The sequence below is a fragment of the Copadichromis virginalis genome, linkage group LG10, assembly GCF_057382275.1.
Source record: "Copadichromis virginalis isolate Kocher_CV1m ecotype Utaka linkage group LG10, C_Virginalis_male_GT1.1, whole genome shotgun sequence".
Taxonomy (NCBI): Eukaryota; Metazoa; Chordata; class Actinopteri; order Cichliformes; family Cichlidae; genus Copadichromis; species Copadichromis virginalis.
The window spans coordinates 32,103,214-32,120,183 of NC_140627.1; the positions used below are offsets into that span (position 1 = coordinate 32,103,214).

Sequence of the window (16,970 nt, forward strand, 5' to 3'; positions counted from 1 at the left end):
ACATTTTCCAAAGCTCTTCCATGGGCCTGATTGGAGTCATTGCCAGGCTGATTCTGGCCCCCGGGCCTTATGTTTGACACCCCTCTCTTAAGTGTCTTAATAGATATGGTGATTTATTTTGTTTTAGAGATTACGGCCCGAATGGTAAAATATTCCAGTGTAATAGCAACTAATAACTGATAGTATAAAGCTGTACTGGGTATTTTAAACTGCCCATAGGTGTAAATGTGAGTGTGAATGGTTGTTTGTGTTTATGAGTTAGCCCTGTGACAGGCTGGCAGTGTCATTTCAGGGCATGAAATTTTCTCCAGGTGATGACAGTTCTGATACAGAACATTCATTTTCTTGTAAAATCCAAATAAATCTGAACTAAGCACAGTCATTTGTAATTATTCTGATCATTCAGCCTCATTCCTCTTCTGGCTTTAACTTTATTTTTGTTTGCATAAAGTCTGACACCGCCGTCACTGCACCGCGATAGCACAAACATGATAATAGCAAGTTAGAGGGAGAAGCTGGCTGAATAAAACTTTATTCAGACAAAGGATACAGTTTTTAATTTGAGTCCTCAGCAGATCAGCGCCACCCTTCATTAACCTGCCCCGACCTGTTCATTAATTCACCTTTCTGCTCTAATTGGCTGGCGGTGTGTGTAATGGGCGCTGTATTCTTGTGCTCTCCGTGTAGAATAGAAAAGGAGTGATTAACAAAAGTCACATTGGTAAGAGTGTCATGCATTCGCAGCTCAGTCTCTGTCAGCAGGGTGGCCCTGAGCCACATGTGGGGAATGAATAGTGTTTTCTCAAAAGATGAAAATCTAATTAAATTAAGGAGGAGGGTGTAGCCCTCGCACTGCATTACCAGAATGACAAGTAAGTGGCTGCAGAAACTTGGAGTCTCTCGCCTTCTTTGACCGAGAGGCCAAACGTGGCTGATTGTGTTGTAGACTTTACTGAAGTCTCCGTCGTTCCTGGAAAAGTAAAGTTGCCATTAAAGATGTATTTTTTATGACAGTGTGAAGAAACTTTCCATCTTTAAAACTACAGTATAGTTATTGGTACCACAGGTTTTGTGACAATGGCACAATGGATGTAATCATAGTTCAGTTCACTGCCACAGTGGATTTTAAAATGAAACTATCAAGACGAGACTCCCAGCTTTAATTCAAGAGGTTTAACAAAGTATCACTTTTTTTATATTTAGTCTGCCTTCGTTTGTTGTTTGTGAGTCTCCCAGTTTTGTCTTCAGGGATTGAAGAATAGTCTCTGTTGGGTTGAGATCAGGTGACTGAGTTGGCCATTGAAGAATATCCCATTATTTTGCCTCGAGAAACTCATAATCAGTTTGTGCTATAGGACCAATTTTGCAGACACTGGCTGAGTTTGAGCAGAGGGTATAGTCTTGTACACTGTACTGTTAACCCTGCTACTTCTATCAGCAATCGCACGATCAATAAACACTAATGACTCGGTTCTATTGAGAGTCAAATATTCCCAAACCATAACACTGCCTCCACCATGTTTGACAGACGATGTTGCGTTCTCCAGATCAGATGGTGTCATTCACTCGTTACCTTGTGTGTTTTCGCCTGTGTTCCTTGTCAATTTGTCTGTGTAACCTGGTGTAATCTCTGCCCAACATTTCAGCTCTTCATCCTGTTTTTGTATGGTTTCAGGTTTGTTCTTTCGTTTTTCCGAGTGTAGGTTGTGTTTTAGTTCTGCCTTCGCTTTTGTTGTCTTCACCTTCTGCAACAAAGCTCACTTGCATAACATCCAGTGCCAGCATTTTGGGTCATTCCTCACAAGTAGGGATGGGTATCGTTTAGGTTTTATCTGATACCGGTGCCAAATCGGTACTTTTGAAACAGTGCTGGTGCTTAAACGGTGCTCAAACCGGTGCTTAAAGAATGGAGAACACAAACTTTGTCCAAAAACCTCTCATGTTTAGCTGTTCTTTTTTTTGTAAAAAGATAACAATGTTAACCTTTTCTGCAGCTATGGGGCATATATGGTATCACTCTTGGCTGGAATCAGTGCTTGAACAATGGAAAAAAGACAAACTTTGTCCAAAAGCCTCTCATATTTAACTGTTTTTGAATTTTTCTTTGGTCATTTTAACCTTTTTGGCCAGGGTGAAGGGAGTATCTGCCATCAAACAAGAAGACAGCCGCATGTATCCATTACGGTGTTTGCTAGTTCACCTTACGTGCATTAATGTAATAATGTGGTTAGAGTACACAACGTAAATTAAGCACGAACAACATTAAGCTACTCACGCAGAGAAGAATGGCTGCTGCTGCTGCCATCATCATCCGTCATCATTTCTGCTACACTGGCAGGGCTAGGGGCCAGGACTCTCCTTGTCGGGTTCTTGGGGGATGTTGCTAACTCCGGGACCGATAACAGGCACCACACCCGCAGTAGGTACGGTGCATTTCTCGGCTTTAAAAAAACCCCCGCTATGCGTCGCCGGGTGTTTCATCAGATTCGCGGTGTTACCTCCTTTGCACAGTATCACCTTAAAGCACTTGTTGCAGGCTGCTGAGTTTGCATCTTTTGCTGTGAAGTACAGCCAGAGTTTTGACCGCTTCGCCTTGGGCATTTTTAATCTGTAGCTCTGCTCTAAAAGAACGTATGTACCTGGGCCCGCCTACTATCCTTGGAAACGTAAAATGATTGGCTAGAATCTGAAGTGTATCACATCTCAGGAAAAAAAAAGCACCGAAATAAAGCACCGAAATAAAGCACTGAAATGTGCGCTGCTTTTCGGTCTGGTTACTACCGTTTACCGGTACCCATCCCTACTCACAACACCACACGACTGCCGCCGCAGCCTTGACAGTATCAGATTGTTGATTTGTCCACTTCTAAAGTTTTTGGTATCTAGATGTACTTTAGTTTACTGCCTAATAATGAACTCCTCCACTTGCATCAACATCTCTTAGATGGACACGATGCAATACTTTTGCTAAATGCATTAAATGGTAAATGGCCTGTATTTATATAGCGCTTTACTAGTCCCTAAGGACCCCAAAGCGCTTTACATATCCAGTCATCCACCCATTCACACACACATTCACACACTGGTGATGGCAAGCTACATTGTAGCCACAGCCACCCTGGGGCGCACTGACAGAGGCGAGGCTGCCGGACACTGGCGCCACCGGGCCCTCTGACCACCACCAGTAGGCAACGGGTGAAGTGTCTTGCCCAAGGACACAACGACCGAGACTGTCCAAGCCAGGGCTCGAACCGGCAACCTTCCGATTACAAGGCGAACTCCCAACTCTTGAGCCACGATCGCCATTAAATGAATCAAACATGACAGAAGTTGTTCTCTTCTTTAATGCCTGCTTACCTGACACAAAGGGTTAAATCAATGTTTTGTTCCTTACAAAGTGAGAAACTAATTCCACTAATTAGGTTCAAATATAACACACAAGTCCACGTGGAAGGCTATGCAACCTGCACCCACGTTCACTAAGCATAACCAGCAAAATCCTGTGCACATACATGTGAGGAATTATGCAGCAGCAGAGTGTGGTGTGAGTGCTGGAGTGTTCCTTTATTCCTTTAAACGGAGCCAGCTGAGCTTATGCGCTTTATGTGTGTCACTTTAGGTTCTGTCACATATGCAAATATCCACACCGAGACTGTTGCAAACCATGTGCGCACTCAATGAGTCTTAGTTTGAAAGCTTTTTCATGACTTGCTGTTAAGTAAAAGCTGCTGATTCGTCCACATTTTTAAACCTCCATATGCTGCACATCTCCACTCCGCTGAGCTGCTAATTCCTTAAACAGTATTTTTATTCCCCGGTCTAAAAGGGAGCCATTAAAGGATCCAGTTCAGGTGTGTCACCACTGACACTGGATTTTGTGGCTGGAGAATATTTTTATAGCTTTTCAACCTCAATGCATCATCATGATCATCGTACGACAGAGTCCCAACACTTAGTGCTGCTGGTACACTTTAATGCACGACTCGCCTCTCGCTGCTCGAAACTCCATTTTTATTTATTTTTTAATTAAAAATGCGAGAGACAAAGGCGACTGTACAAGTGAATGTAGAACGCTGTGTAAATGTTTTTATGCACTACATGGTCAGATTTGTTTCTTCATGCAACACCATCAAGCATGACTCTTGGACCAAAATTAATTCATCAAGCTCCCGCAGAGCCCTGATCTCGACATCAAGAAGTCAGACTGGGATCATGTAAAGAGACAGGAGGTGTTCAGAAAAGTAAAGCAACTTCTCCTCAAAAAATTGCTTTTTCTTCCCCTTTTCTCGTCATTCTTAGATTTCTTTTAGGGGATTAAAGTGCTGCAAAGTACAGCAGTTCTGCAGAGGGCGAGATTACCCATGATTCATATTTTGTTCATTTTGTGCACTATTTTTATTTTATATGTTTACATTAGTTTATATATGATGGTATTCATTTAATGTAATCTTTACCTCACATTGGAGACTGCATTCAGTGAAGCTAAAGCACAGTTTTATAGTGCAGGAAACCAAACAGCTGCTGTAAGTAAACAGACCACGGTAGCTAATGCATGCTAACCTAGCATAACCGCTGCTGGTCCAGGAGATCTGTTCATGTCAGAAGCTCGTTCATAATCCACTGAAGCTTCCGTATAGCAAATCACTGGGATTGTTCACTGGGTTTCCTCTGCCTTGAACTATAAAAAGCTTTGATATGATTGTTGTGAACTTGCACTGTTGTAGGGGAATGGTTGGGTTCAGTCGTGCCCAAAGTATCTTTCACGGCATGGAATATCATGTGAAAGCATGAAATGCATATTAATTAAATGACTTTGGTTCTGTTATTCGTATGCTCTTTCATGAAAGTAGTTCTTTCTCACTTCTTAGTCCGGTTCTAGGTCGGAGCGTGTCTGGTATTCTTCTGCTCATGTTTTGGTATAAAACATCTTCCCATGAGAGAAAGTCAACGGTCATTTATGTAAGATGCATACTCTGACCCATGACTGTGACCTTTATATTGTTGGTGCTCTCTAACTGTCTTTACAATTATGATGAAAGTAAAGGAGGAAGTGAGGCGAGCTTTATTCAGCCACAAAGTTCGTGAGACCATGAGTGAGGTTGGGGAGGACAGATGGGATAAGAAAAGATCAGGGTGTTCGTTTCCAGTTAAAACAAACCATATGTATCATTGGCATGTTGTTATTGTATTTTAATGCAATTTTTTGATATTTTCATGAATCTTAAGAAGGCTAACCTAACATGGATGAAAGTATCTGCTTTGTTTTACTAATTCAGACAGACCAAATTACAGACTTCCTGTGTTTTGGAAGAAAAACAACAAAATGTAAATATATGATTCATTTCCCTCCACCATTTATCAAACCCTGATTTGTTTGAGGCAAGCAATTAGTGACTACTCAGTTTTTCAATCTAAGCATTGGTGTTAATTTTTCTTTTTTTGTTTGGTCTAATATTAAAAGATATTTCTGATTGGGTGATGGTGAGTTTTAATCACATTTGCTGTGTTGTGTTTGCTTGATGCCACAATATCAGCTGTCAAAACACAGCAATCCATCATAAACACTGATTCAGCTTTTGAAGAAAATCAGTGACTTATGACCCTTTTTTCTCCCATCAACCCCACTGCAGTGTGCAAAAAAACCTTCCGGCTCTGTTATTTTCAGATACACGATAACCTGACAGACAGGTGCAATCTATTATAAGGTTATTATAAGTTTTTTTCTTGCAACAAAGGAAAGTTTAACTGCTGACACTTTTAAAAACAGAGGAACAGAAGCAGAGCTGGCGAAGGACTTATTAAAAAAGCAAGGTTAAGTTTGTTTACTAATGTTTTCGTCTATACGGAAGCATCAAGAGAAGCCACAGCAGGTGATGAATCGCTATATCGCTTTTTTAATATTCTGTTGCCACCTGCTACGTTGCTAAAAGACTAAACCGCGGGGATTTAACATGAAATCGCCAAAGTTCACTTGAGCTGAAATGAGGGCTCGGAGAGTCGAAACGACCTCCAGAGTTCTGTGAAGCTTCATTTGTGAAGGATTTCTGAGGAATTCTGCTGATCCGGTCCCTCGGTTCTTCCCGGTTGTGCTTCTTCTCTCTGTACTGAAAGCGATGACTGTGGGAGATCTGTGCACTGATCCCACATCAGCACTCCCTAATTGGAGAAACTTGGGAAATAATAATATAGGTCTGGGATGAGATGATCAGCTTAGAGGCAGCCCATCCTTCACCTGCTGACCGTATCTTTCTACCTCCTCATCCCAGGTGATTAGAGAAATCCCCCAGACCCTGTCAGAAACTCCGAATCAGCACACTTATACACTGAGGTGAGTGCGTGATTCAATTTCTGCATGTGTGTTGTTTTATGTGTGTGTTTGTTCTTATCCTGCATGCTTGTGTGAGTGTATCTGTACAACGTCACAGTGGTGCTGGAAGAGAGACTTCTCTGCTAAACATGAAGTAGAATTACCTTACATGCCAAAGCACTGCCAGCACTCTTATGTCTGGATCTTTCTTCTGAAATGGATGATGTGTATTTGGTGCTTGAGCAGTGCTGAGTCCCGGGGGTGGTGTATGTGACAACAGTCGGTGTGTTCATGATGGCAATACTTCAGTATGTTAGTCACTGTAGCTCTAGTGATGGGTACCACAGAGACTGTATATAAATGATGGACATGCAGAGCGTGACAAGCTGAGTATTTGAGTGCTTGATGTTTTAAAACTGGATTTTTTGTTTCTCAAGTCTTGCAAAGTCAAATTTATCATGTGGAATGTGGTCGAGTTGGAAGACGATTAGGAGGAAACACCCTGAGTTTAGTTTGTTATGCTTCAGTGAAAGTTGCACAGAGATGCTGTCATGCTCACACTTCCCACAGTGGGACCACACTTGGCTTGAGAACCTTTCAACTTTAATCTGAGCAGTTAGAAGAAAAGTAAATGGACTGCATTTGCAGTGATTAAAAACTGGTGTCATTCTGGACATTTAAAGGCCGTTACGCACCGAACACGAAATTATCCAGAATTTACCAGATCTGAACTCGCTGTGTAATATAAACACACACAGAGCGTGTAGCGTTTTTGTGAAAAAAATGAAGTCGACATGAAGCGACGATGAGCTGATCCTGATGTTCCTGAACAAGAAAAGGAAGAAACGGGAATCCTGAGTTTATCCAAAGTGGCAGCAGCATAGCTGGATCCAGGAGTTCAGTGCAGGTCAGTCACAACTACTTTTGTACATATTTGACGATGTCAGAGTTTGAGCTCACGTGAGTGCAGTTGGAACCACGTCTGAGGAGGCAGACGAATACTTTCAGCGAGTCGTCTAGTTGTGTGTCTGAGCTCAAATAGGATTATTTCACTATTTCCATCTCAATGAGATTTCAGTGCTGGTGCACAATTTGAGTTACGAGCACACGTGCTGCTAAATGCAGCGGTCTGATTGGTCACATCTGTTTATTAGAATTTAAAAATCAAGCTTGCTTTGAAAAACTAAATGCTGCAAATTTGTCCAGTGAAATGGGCGAGTGGCTGCATTAAGAACCGTTGAGTCAGAAAAATGTTTTAATGCACAAAATATTTGGACATATTTAAGTGTCTGGTGGAAGTCCATCGTTGCTTTTGCTGTTTGAGTCAATACACTGATCTCATCTTATTACCAAGATGGGGTAAGAAGTTGGGTTATTTTCTCAGACTCCTGCTGGTCATCATGAGGGCTGCAGGTTAAAGACACGTTTTCTCCACAGACACTTTCAGTGTCACTTCAGTGTTTATTCCTGCTGTTTTAGTTTTACTCTGGAACCGAAATCATCTCAAATGTTTTCAATCTGATTAAAAAGAAGTTTGTTAAAAATATTCGGTGAGTTTGATCGAAGCTGAATGCCTTGATAGTGACTGCACTCTGTAAAAGTGCTCCCCAGGTGGAGTTTATTTATTATGGCAGTCAGAAAAGTGCCTCATGTGCATGTAATAGCTCAACACAGATATCTTCCATATTTGCTGTTGCCGCTCTATAATCAGAGCTTTGCATGGCCATTATGAGTCATCTCTCCCAGAGATATCACCAGTCTGTGGCCTCTCACAGCTGCTAACAGGTTCAGTGCTCTGGTATAACATCATTTAGTGTCCATAGATCTTCCAGCTTTTCTTAAAGAGCAATGTTAGCAGTCCTGATGACCTCCCTAACATGAGCACATGACTTCTACAGGTCTGCCAGATCATCTGAGTTTCTTTCTGTTTGTCACTGATTAGAACGACGATAGCTGCTCACTGAACCTACTAGAATGTACAACAAGAGGTTATCAGGAGTCATAACAACTGATAAGGGCCATTCAGAGTGAATGAGTGTGAATACCCGGGATTAGATTATTAGAGATAAGTTTCCAAAATGTACTATGGCAGTGTGCAGTAATGAAGTGCAATACTAAAGCAAAGCACTCAATTTCTTTCCAGCACTGATGATTCAGTGTTTCTTAGCTAAGTGGAGCGGAAAAGCACAGGTGCCTCTCCTGAATTCTGGCCTACGCAGCATCTGCTTTGGGCTGAGATGGGCGCCAGACGCTGCTTACTGTTGATTCTGCTGTGCTGGTGTAAATGAATAGAAAAGCCAGAAGCAGTCGGCTATACTCTGGTGGCGCATTTTGTCATATTGCCAGAACCGTTTGACTGATTTCACACGTGTTTCCTAAAGCGAGAAAACACAAAATGGTTTTATGAAATCAAACGGAAGCAAACAGAGAGGCTACCCGGGAACGACAACAAACTGCCAGGCATGTCAACTGCACCGTGTGAGGATTTAGAGCAGCATCTAAGTGTGATTCTGAGGGCACAGGTCAGGTTTGGGATCAGCACCTGGCTCCAGATTCATCTGAGGAATAGGTCTTATTTGTTTTGTGATATGAGGTGACACTGGAGAGCCCAAAGGTTCACTGTAATGTGGCTCAGATGGCAACTTGGCACCAAACATGACTGTTAAGCAAATCCAACAAAGCATCTGGGAGAAGAAGTTGACGTGAACGAAGAGGGGAAGAGGAGCCGTTAGCACTGTCAAGAGCAGTAAATGAACAGGCTCACTTTGATATTTTTATATAACTTTTTAACTTGAGTATATATCTACACATTTTCCTTTATTAGGGTCTTGTCTAAACTTGTCTAACATGTAGGTACCAACCACAGTTACACTGAGTCAGTGGACTGGACCTCTTGGCTGTCTTTGTAGAATCGGCACTTTTAAAATACAAATACAGCACAGATGATACAGCCTGCTTTCCATGTAACTGTGCAGCCCGTTCCAGAAAACTGTGCTATAGTTTTAGTTTAAATTCCAGTATTTTCTTGTCACTTAACTGGTAGCTGTGTCTATGCATTGCAGCAAGTCAACAGAGTGTGATAATGTTAGCTGATCATGGTCATGTTTGGATTTATAAAGAAATACACAACCAAATACAAAATCTATAAATCTTTAAAAAATATATGATGTGGCTATGTCTATCTTTTATATACAGTCTGTGATATATAGCACATGGACACCTGGGTAAAACAGCTGTGGCTCCGTATTTCTGCCGCCTCAGTCGCTTCAGTGCCAAACAGGAAACAACAGTATTGACTTTCGCTGTGTCCCGAAATCTAGGCCGCATCCTTCGGAGGCTGCATTTGAAGGCCGATTACGTCACAGCCAGACGGTGAAGGCTGTCCCAATTCAAGGGCTGCTCCAAATGCGGCGGACAAATGCGTCCTTCATTTCCCCAAATTTGAAGGATGGGTCGGGTGTATCCTTCGTGGCCCAGCATATCCCAGAATTCATAGCTAGGCCCAGCCAATTCTAGTTTCCAACAATGGCGGCAGCTACTTAGTTTGAATATCACTCTTATTACTCTTTCTGGGTCACAAAATAAACTTTTAAGATATTTTCAGGAGAGAATGTAGCTGTGCAAACTTCAAATATCTACTCGGTTTATCAAGACATCGCATATTTGTAAAAGTGCTCCGACGTTTTCGGTGACATCTGTTACCCACCCGCACGATAGCTAACTGGGGGTTAGCTCACTAGAGCCGGCAAGAACAGTGAACTCCCGGCACATCGTTTTCAACGCCCCCGCGGTCTTTCACTACTCAGGTTAAACATGATATGATTTTTTTTCAGTGTTTTATTTGTTCCTGAGTAAATCAGTTTAGCTGAGATTAGAGTTATAGTTTTCACACAGCTGAATAATCGTCAAACAGAAAACTGATGACACAGAAGTGTGAGATGTTTGAGACAGCTGGTGATGCACATCTGAAGGCTAGACCATCCCATTTCACAAGCCTCGCACTTCCGGCCTTCTCAGTCTTCGAAGGACCCGGCCCACGTAGACCACGAAGGCCGGGTTCTTCGAAGGATACGGCCTAGGTTTTGGAACACAGCTACTGTCACAGTAAAGCTTTGTTTCTTGTTTCCTGCTGCTTTATTCAAAGTTTGATGTCAAAAGAATGTATTGGTAGTTAAAATAGATAGTTCACGAATACTCTTGGTCTCTATGATGACGCCATGGAAGCCACATGTTGCCGTTTATATTTGCTCCATGTGTGAGATGCAGGACACAGCAGCGATTGCCGCCCTTCGGTTTATTTTTCACGAAACTCGGAAACGCGAGTCTCCCCAAAGATGTAAATATTGACAAGACGTTAAGATTTAATATTCAGCCTGCACGTCTGCGCCTTTATGTTTGTGCGCGAGTGTGCACATGCCCTGGAGCACACATGTTTTTGTCTCAGTTTTGCTTTGTGACTGAGCACTTTTAATGTTTCCAGCAAGGATCTGCTCCATATTTCATCAGTTTACATGCACTGCAGAAGCATCCTGACAGTGAATATGCATTTTTTTTCTAACACACTGGGATTACGTGCCTGACTTGTGGCTCTAAAAATTTTAAAAAAGCCCACAAAGGGATGCAAAACTATTGCCTGTGGTAGTGTTTGGTGTTGGTGAAAGCATGCTAATGATTCAGCAGTGGGATGACGTAAACAAGGGCTGGATGATGATCTGTGCAAAGAAAACTCCACAAAGTAAGACAACAGATCTGTCTGGGGAAGGTGAAGGAAACAGGAGAGCAGAGAGAACGGTTTGATGTGAATTTGGCAAAAGAAAAGAGGAAAAACATTTTTAGACGAGCCACTGGCTGACAGATTGCTTGTTGAGGTCACTGATTACCAGATCTTGCATTAGGAAACACTTTGGTGCTGCAACTGGTGCTTCAAAGCGAAGCTGCCAACAATCTTGTGCATGAGTTACAGCCTGATGCCTCAAATGGATGATTTTTATCCCCTCACTACAAGTAAACAAGCTTGGTGGATTGTTTTTTTTTCTTTTGTGACAATCCTTCAGTTTCCAAAAGCTCTTGAAAGACCAGAATATGTTGCAGGGAGAGTGAAATCTTTAGGTCTGTGGCTTCTGTCAGCAATTTTCCATCATCATCAAATTGAAACAAGCGCAGATCTTTTTTGATTTAAGGTAAGATTTGTAACCGTTATCAGAAATCTCGGCCTGTCTGTGGTAGGATACCCTACAGGTAAAAATCAAAAGCTTTAACTGATGTGAATTCGGTCGATTAGATAGTTGGCGCTGCTCTAATTTATTTATTTTTTAAAATCACCTGAACATCCTTTTCATCCCCTCGTACTAGAGCTGGATCTCCTTCATCAGGATTTTTATAAAGTTGTAAGTGTGTGGACAGTCAGTGAAGCCACTAGATGACTCTCCCACAGGCACCACAGTTCAGTTCATTTCATCTAAATATTCTCTTCAGTCACCTCCATACACTACAAACCCAGTGTGAAGCACCACGAGATGAATGTTGAGGGGGAAAATGATAAGCGTGCTCCTAGTTTTGCTCCTCGCCTGACATCACTGGGGTTGGAAACTGTACTTCAGTACGATTTCAGAAAGTATGTATGAAAACCCACCTGAATAAGTGATCATCAAGTGTGAGCACCTCTGTGAAAGAAGGAGTATTTTGCATTTTGCTGGTCTGGAGCATTCAGGTGTGTGGTTTAATACACTGCCACAAATAGTAGACATCACTGCCAAATCACCCCAAGGAGGAACTGCAAAAAACCCAAGAGATGCATTTCAGTTAGCGTGTTGAAGGCTAAAGTTCGTGACAGTGTGGAGGATGATTTGGGTTTGTTTTGCAGAGGCGGGGCCTGTGCAGTCATCGACTTGACCAAAGTATAATCGAGTCAAAAAATGACACCATCAGTTTGATTCATATAACGAGACAATAATCTGAAGCACAGCAGCAAATCGTGAACAGGAACCTGAAGAGATAACAATGAATGTGCACAGATTTCTTTGACTTTGCTTTTTACTCGATTCTATTAAAGTCATTGAATTGTTTCCTGTCTATCTGAAATAAAAATGAAACTGTTATACAGTGTGATCGGTATCTTTGTGTGAACACTAATTCTGCTAAATCCAACAACTTCTGCCAGCAAAAACCTTCTCTGCCTCAGGTAAGAGCTTCAGGACATTTACATGTAACCAAGAATCCATTTAAGCAACTCATTTAAATTGAGATGAGACATGAGTCCTGCAGCTTTTCCATAAAGTGCACGTAACGCTGGGGGAAAGTGGCCGAATGCTCAGAGTTAAGAAGCAGCAAAACGGTTTCTATATATTTAAATCAAACACTTTTAATAAGTTTACTTTGCAGACTGTCATTCTAAAGGTTGTGGTTTCCAAGCTCATGATGTTTCTTCGATAATATAATTGGAGTAATCTTCTCTGCCTTGATAATGTTCTCTCAGTGCAACAAAAGACATACGACTGTTTGGAGCTTGTCGTCGCTTGTAAATTATTAGTTAATTGAATGCCCCTTTCATCAAACGGGTATTGTTGTTTCTTTGATGAAACCAGCTCATAGTGAAATCACAGCTGAATGACAAACACTTCATTTTAATGTATCCGAGCTTCAGGAATAAGCGCTGCATTTTCTGAGAACAATGAAACTGAATCTGAGGCGTTGGTTCATTCGTGTTCTCTTTAAATGAGGGTCACAGTCCAAACACAAAGGATCCATTTTGTTCCATTTATTCTTCATATGTTTAGAAATATTTAATTTTAACTGAAATATTGTCCTAACACTCTCCAGTTCCCTTCAAAGTAGCAAACGGTGAAGAGAATAGACAAAAAACATGAATCCAACCAACAGAACAAATAGATAAATATCAGCAACATAAAAAAAGAAAAACTTATACAGACTCTGGCTCTGCAAATATATTATTATCATTATCCTAATAGTTAAAGCAGTTATCTGCAAACTGCAATAATAAATAAGGAGTTCAATTGGACAATTATGAATGAATGAAGTGCTATTTATTATGATATGTAAAGATTCTGAGACCTCGCTCATACAGGCCTAAAAGATGAAGGTAGTAGCTGGATGATGCATCGATAGCAAAGTCGAACCACACCCAAAACCTTGTGATTGCTGTGATTGCTGCGGCCGTCTGCAGACATTCACTAACTAGCGACTGAGAGGGAGTGAAACATGAAATTACACAAACCAAAACCAGAAACTTTTCCCCTTCAAAGTAAAAGCCTGGGCGTGAACCCAGCCTCAGGCTCTGTTTCCAGTTTGGGTCTCGTTTTTCTTTATTCACAGTTTTGCTTCTGCTTAGTGAGAGGTTTGTGAGGCAAGTTGGCATCTGCCATGAAAACAAAGGGTGACCGGTGCAATCTGTTAGCACCCGAAACGCAAAATCGCAAAAGGTTTTACCTCTTTGCAACCAGTTTCACAGGGTGACTGCCACTCACCAACCAGTGGTTACTGGTCACTGAGCGGTCTACAGCCCTGTGTGACCGGGGCTGGCTGTGAGCACAGACACCACAGAAACCCCGCCCACCTGCTCTTCAAATCAGAATCAAGTTGCTTTAAAGGCAGGTACTCTGAAAAGGAGAGGAGCTTAAATGACTTCTTTAAAAGGGTTATTTTGATTTTGAATCATGCAAAAGTACAGCAGTGGCTCGGAGTAAGCAAAGCAGTACAACATATAAAGTATACAAAATATTTTCTACTGTGACATAGCATGAGGTAAAAACAGTCTTCTGGTCAGAAACATTCAGTCTTCCCAAAGGAGCCAAAGGGGGGGAACAAACCTTGTGCTTAACTACATAACAGAATAAAGAGATACGCTTGGACATAAAAGCGCTCACATAGACTGCCGGGCCACCTGTTGCATAGAAACACAATCATTAGATTTTCTAAATTGAAGAGAAACTCGTGGAGAACTGTGATAGTTTAGCTTCATGAAATCCCAATTTAGTTTTTGACAGAACCATGTGCCACACAGATTGGATTATGATTTTATTGCAGATTCTACAAGAAGCAACAAGGATGAGAGTCGGAGGAGGGAGGAAGATGAAAAATAGGATGCGGAAGAGGGAGGAGAACGGATAAAACACTATCTGCAAGAGGAAGAGGAGGATGGATAGATGGATGGATGCATACAAGAAAAAGAAAGATTAAAATTTGTAGAGACGGAGAAACAGAGACGGGCAGCCGTAGGAGGATAAAGTGGAGAGGGGCATATGATGGCCTGGCAGGTCTCCAAAGGCTCCCGGCAGCAATCCAGCTGCTTCTGAAGGCCACTTCGAAAAGCCCGTTAGCACTGCCAGAAGTACAGAGAGGAAAACAGAGAGCCTGAGAACCAGAGGGAGAACAGGGGAGAGGGGAAAATGAAATATTATGGGTGAGGCAGGAGAAAAAAATGGATGCTGAGCTGGGATGCAGGGAAGTTCTGTTTCGAAGACAAAAGCAGGGATGGAGAAATTCTCACTGCTTTAACGACTGGTTAAAAACAATGAAACCAAAACGTTGATCCCAGCGGAGACGTGCACAGCTCGTGTGGCCTGACACGGTAAAACATTTGAGCTCGATAAGAAGGGACTGCGATGGTTTGCAGTTGATCATCACTTCCTAAGTGACGCATGACGAAAACAAATCTAACAATGTTTTAGAGAAGAAACTCATCTTCAGCAGAAGTAACCTGTGCTGTAGCTTCAAGGTGGCAAATTCCCCAGGGAGTGAATCCCACAATAAATATGAAGTAATAATATTTCAGCAGTATTCTGAGGATTTAGTGTTGTCAGAGTTTTATTTTAGGCTTTTTAAGAGCACGTTCATGTTGAGGGTCGCTGTCCATGGTCCTGAAAAAGCAGAGCTGAGACCTCGTACACAAGGACATTTTTGTGTTCACCATAATCTATGAATATTAAGAAAATATTAAGAAAACATAAATGTGTGGACGAAGCTGAGGCAGATTTTATAGTTTAGTCGGCGGCTGCAGCGACTATGCATTTCAAAGAGCCGTCACATCTGGGTGCATGATGGTCGATAAAGTTAAACTTTTTTTTTTTTAAATCAGCCGTCTGAAGATTGTAAAATATTTAAACAGATTTCCCACAAAATAAGAAGATTATCAGATTATCAGAGTCTCAACACAAGAAGAAGACAAGCGTGTTTCAGCTTTGCTTTTACAGCGACTGGATTCTCCAGTAATAATGAATGTTTTGGGATTGTTTGTTGTTGGGATGTTTTGTTTCCAGTCTGTGGACTGTTTTCTGAATTTTACTCCAGATGCATTCTTCCATCTTCCCTAATCGTCCAAAAGCTCAGATATCTGTTGAGAGACTGTCGCTGTCCGTGGTGCTGAAACCCAAGTCTCCACACCAGGGTTTTTAAAGTTACATTTTACTGTGTTCTGCATATTCAATAATAAAGGAGAGCACACAGCTAAAATAAACAAATATATAAAACAAGGCATAATACCTGAAAAAAGGTGTTAATAGTATGGAATTATTATTATTAGAATTATTAAGTATAGCTCAATGACAAATGTTACAGGATGCATTCACACAAGCCTTTGTGTAAAAGTTTTGAGGAGTGATTAACAAGTAGATACTGAGAACTTATCCGTAATGAGTTCCGCTGCTGCAGCTTCACAGAAAACATCTCTTTGTAATGAGGTGGGCCGTGGGAGGGTCTGACCCAACGAACGCAGGCAGCTCCATACGGTGTGAGTAAATCTATAAAGTAGACATAAAGCCACGAGAGCTTAAAAAGTGATTAATAAAAATTTTAAAATCAATTTGAATTCAGCGAGGCTGTGAGTGATGCAGACCTTTCTACCATTTACAGAAGAAGGTATTTGGTGTGTTTGCTTACTTTAGTTCAGCTTTGTTGTCTGAAAGCAAAAGATCCATAAAAAAGGCATTTCAGCCAGTTGAGACTCGGGACAGTGGTTCAGTTAGAGATAAAATGAAGAATCAGAGTCAGAAAAACAGAGATGGCCAGGTGGAACGCGCCTTTGATTGATTTTACCACCATCAGTGTAGTTTCTTGTGATTCTGATGTTGTTAATCTGTGTGTGTGACCTTTGTGCTCAAGTCTGGGATTCATAAATATTTTTCTTTCCTGATTTCGTTCTCTGCAAACAAATTTGGAACCAAGGTTTCATGCTGAAAGATGTACGAGAAGAGTTATTAACAGGTTAACAGTGAGTTTCTGCCTCAAGTTCTCGCAGGGTCTTGGAACATGACGCAGGAACGAGCTGCCATGAAAGGAAGATTCCCACCTGCACCTTTAGCCACATGCGGTGGGTGGAGACCAAAATAATAAGATTGCCGATGCAAGCAGTGGAAATGAGCTGATTGTTGATGAGGAGCTTAGCTGAGCGCAGCTAAGCTCTTTCTACATTGAAAGCAACCAGCTCAATCATCTGACTCAGATGCCTCCTAGGTGAGATGTGACTGCTGTCAGACCCAAACATGTCTGAAATACAATGTCTCTCGATGGGCTTAGCAACACCTCAGTTTCCCCCAATCAGAGCTGGGAGACGTGATCCAGGGTGAGGGAGACTGCTGCCCCCGGCAACCTGAAAAATTGATGGATGAAAATTGCATTATTATTATTTTTAAACGGCTTTAAGAGAACA

The 16,970-nt window shown here is 41.7% G+C and overlaps 1 protein-coding gene across 1 annotated transcript in view; it reads left to right on the plus strand.

Moving 5' to 3' along the window:
- The window catches only part of sgcd (sarcoglycan, delta (dystrophin-associated glycoprotein)), a 431,268-nt gene that overhangs the window by 158,828 nt on the left and 255,470 nt on the right, over positions 1 to 16,970 (plus strand). The window contains exon 2 of the mRNA XM_085471058.1: positions 6,267 to 6,328. The gene's annotated coding sequence lies outside the window, so the exon portion shown is untranslated. The remainder of the gene's footprint in view (positions 1 to 6,266; positions 6,329 to 16,970) is intronic.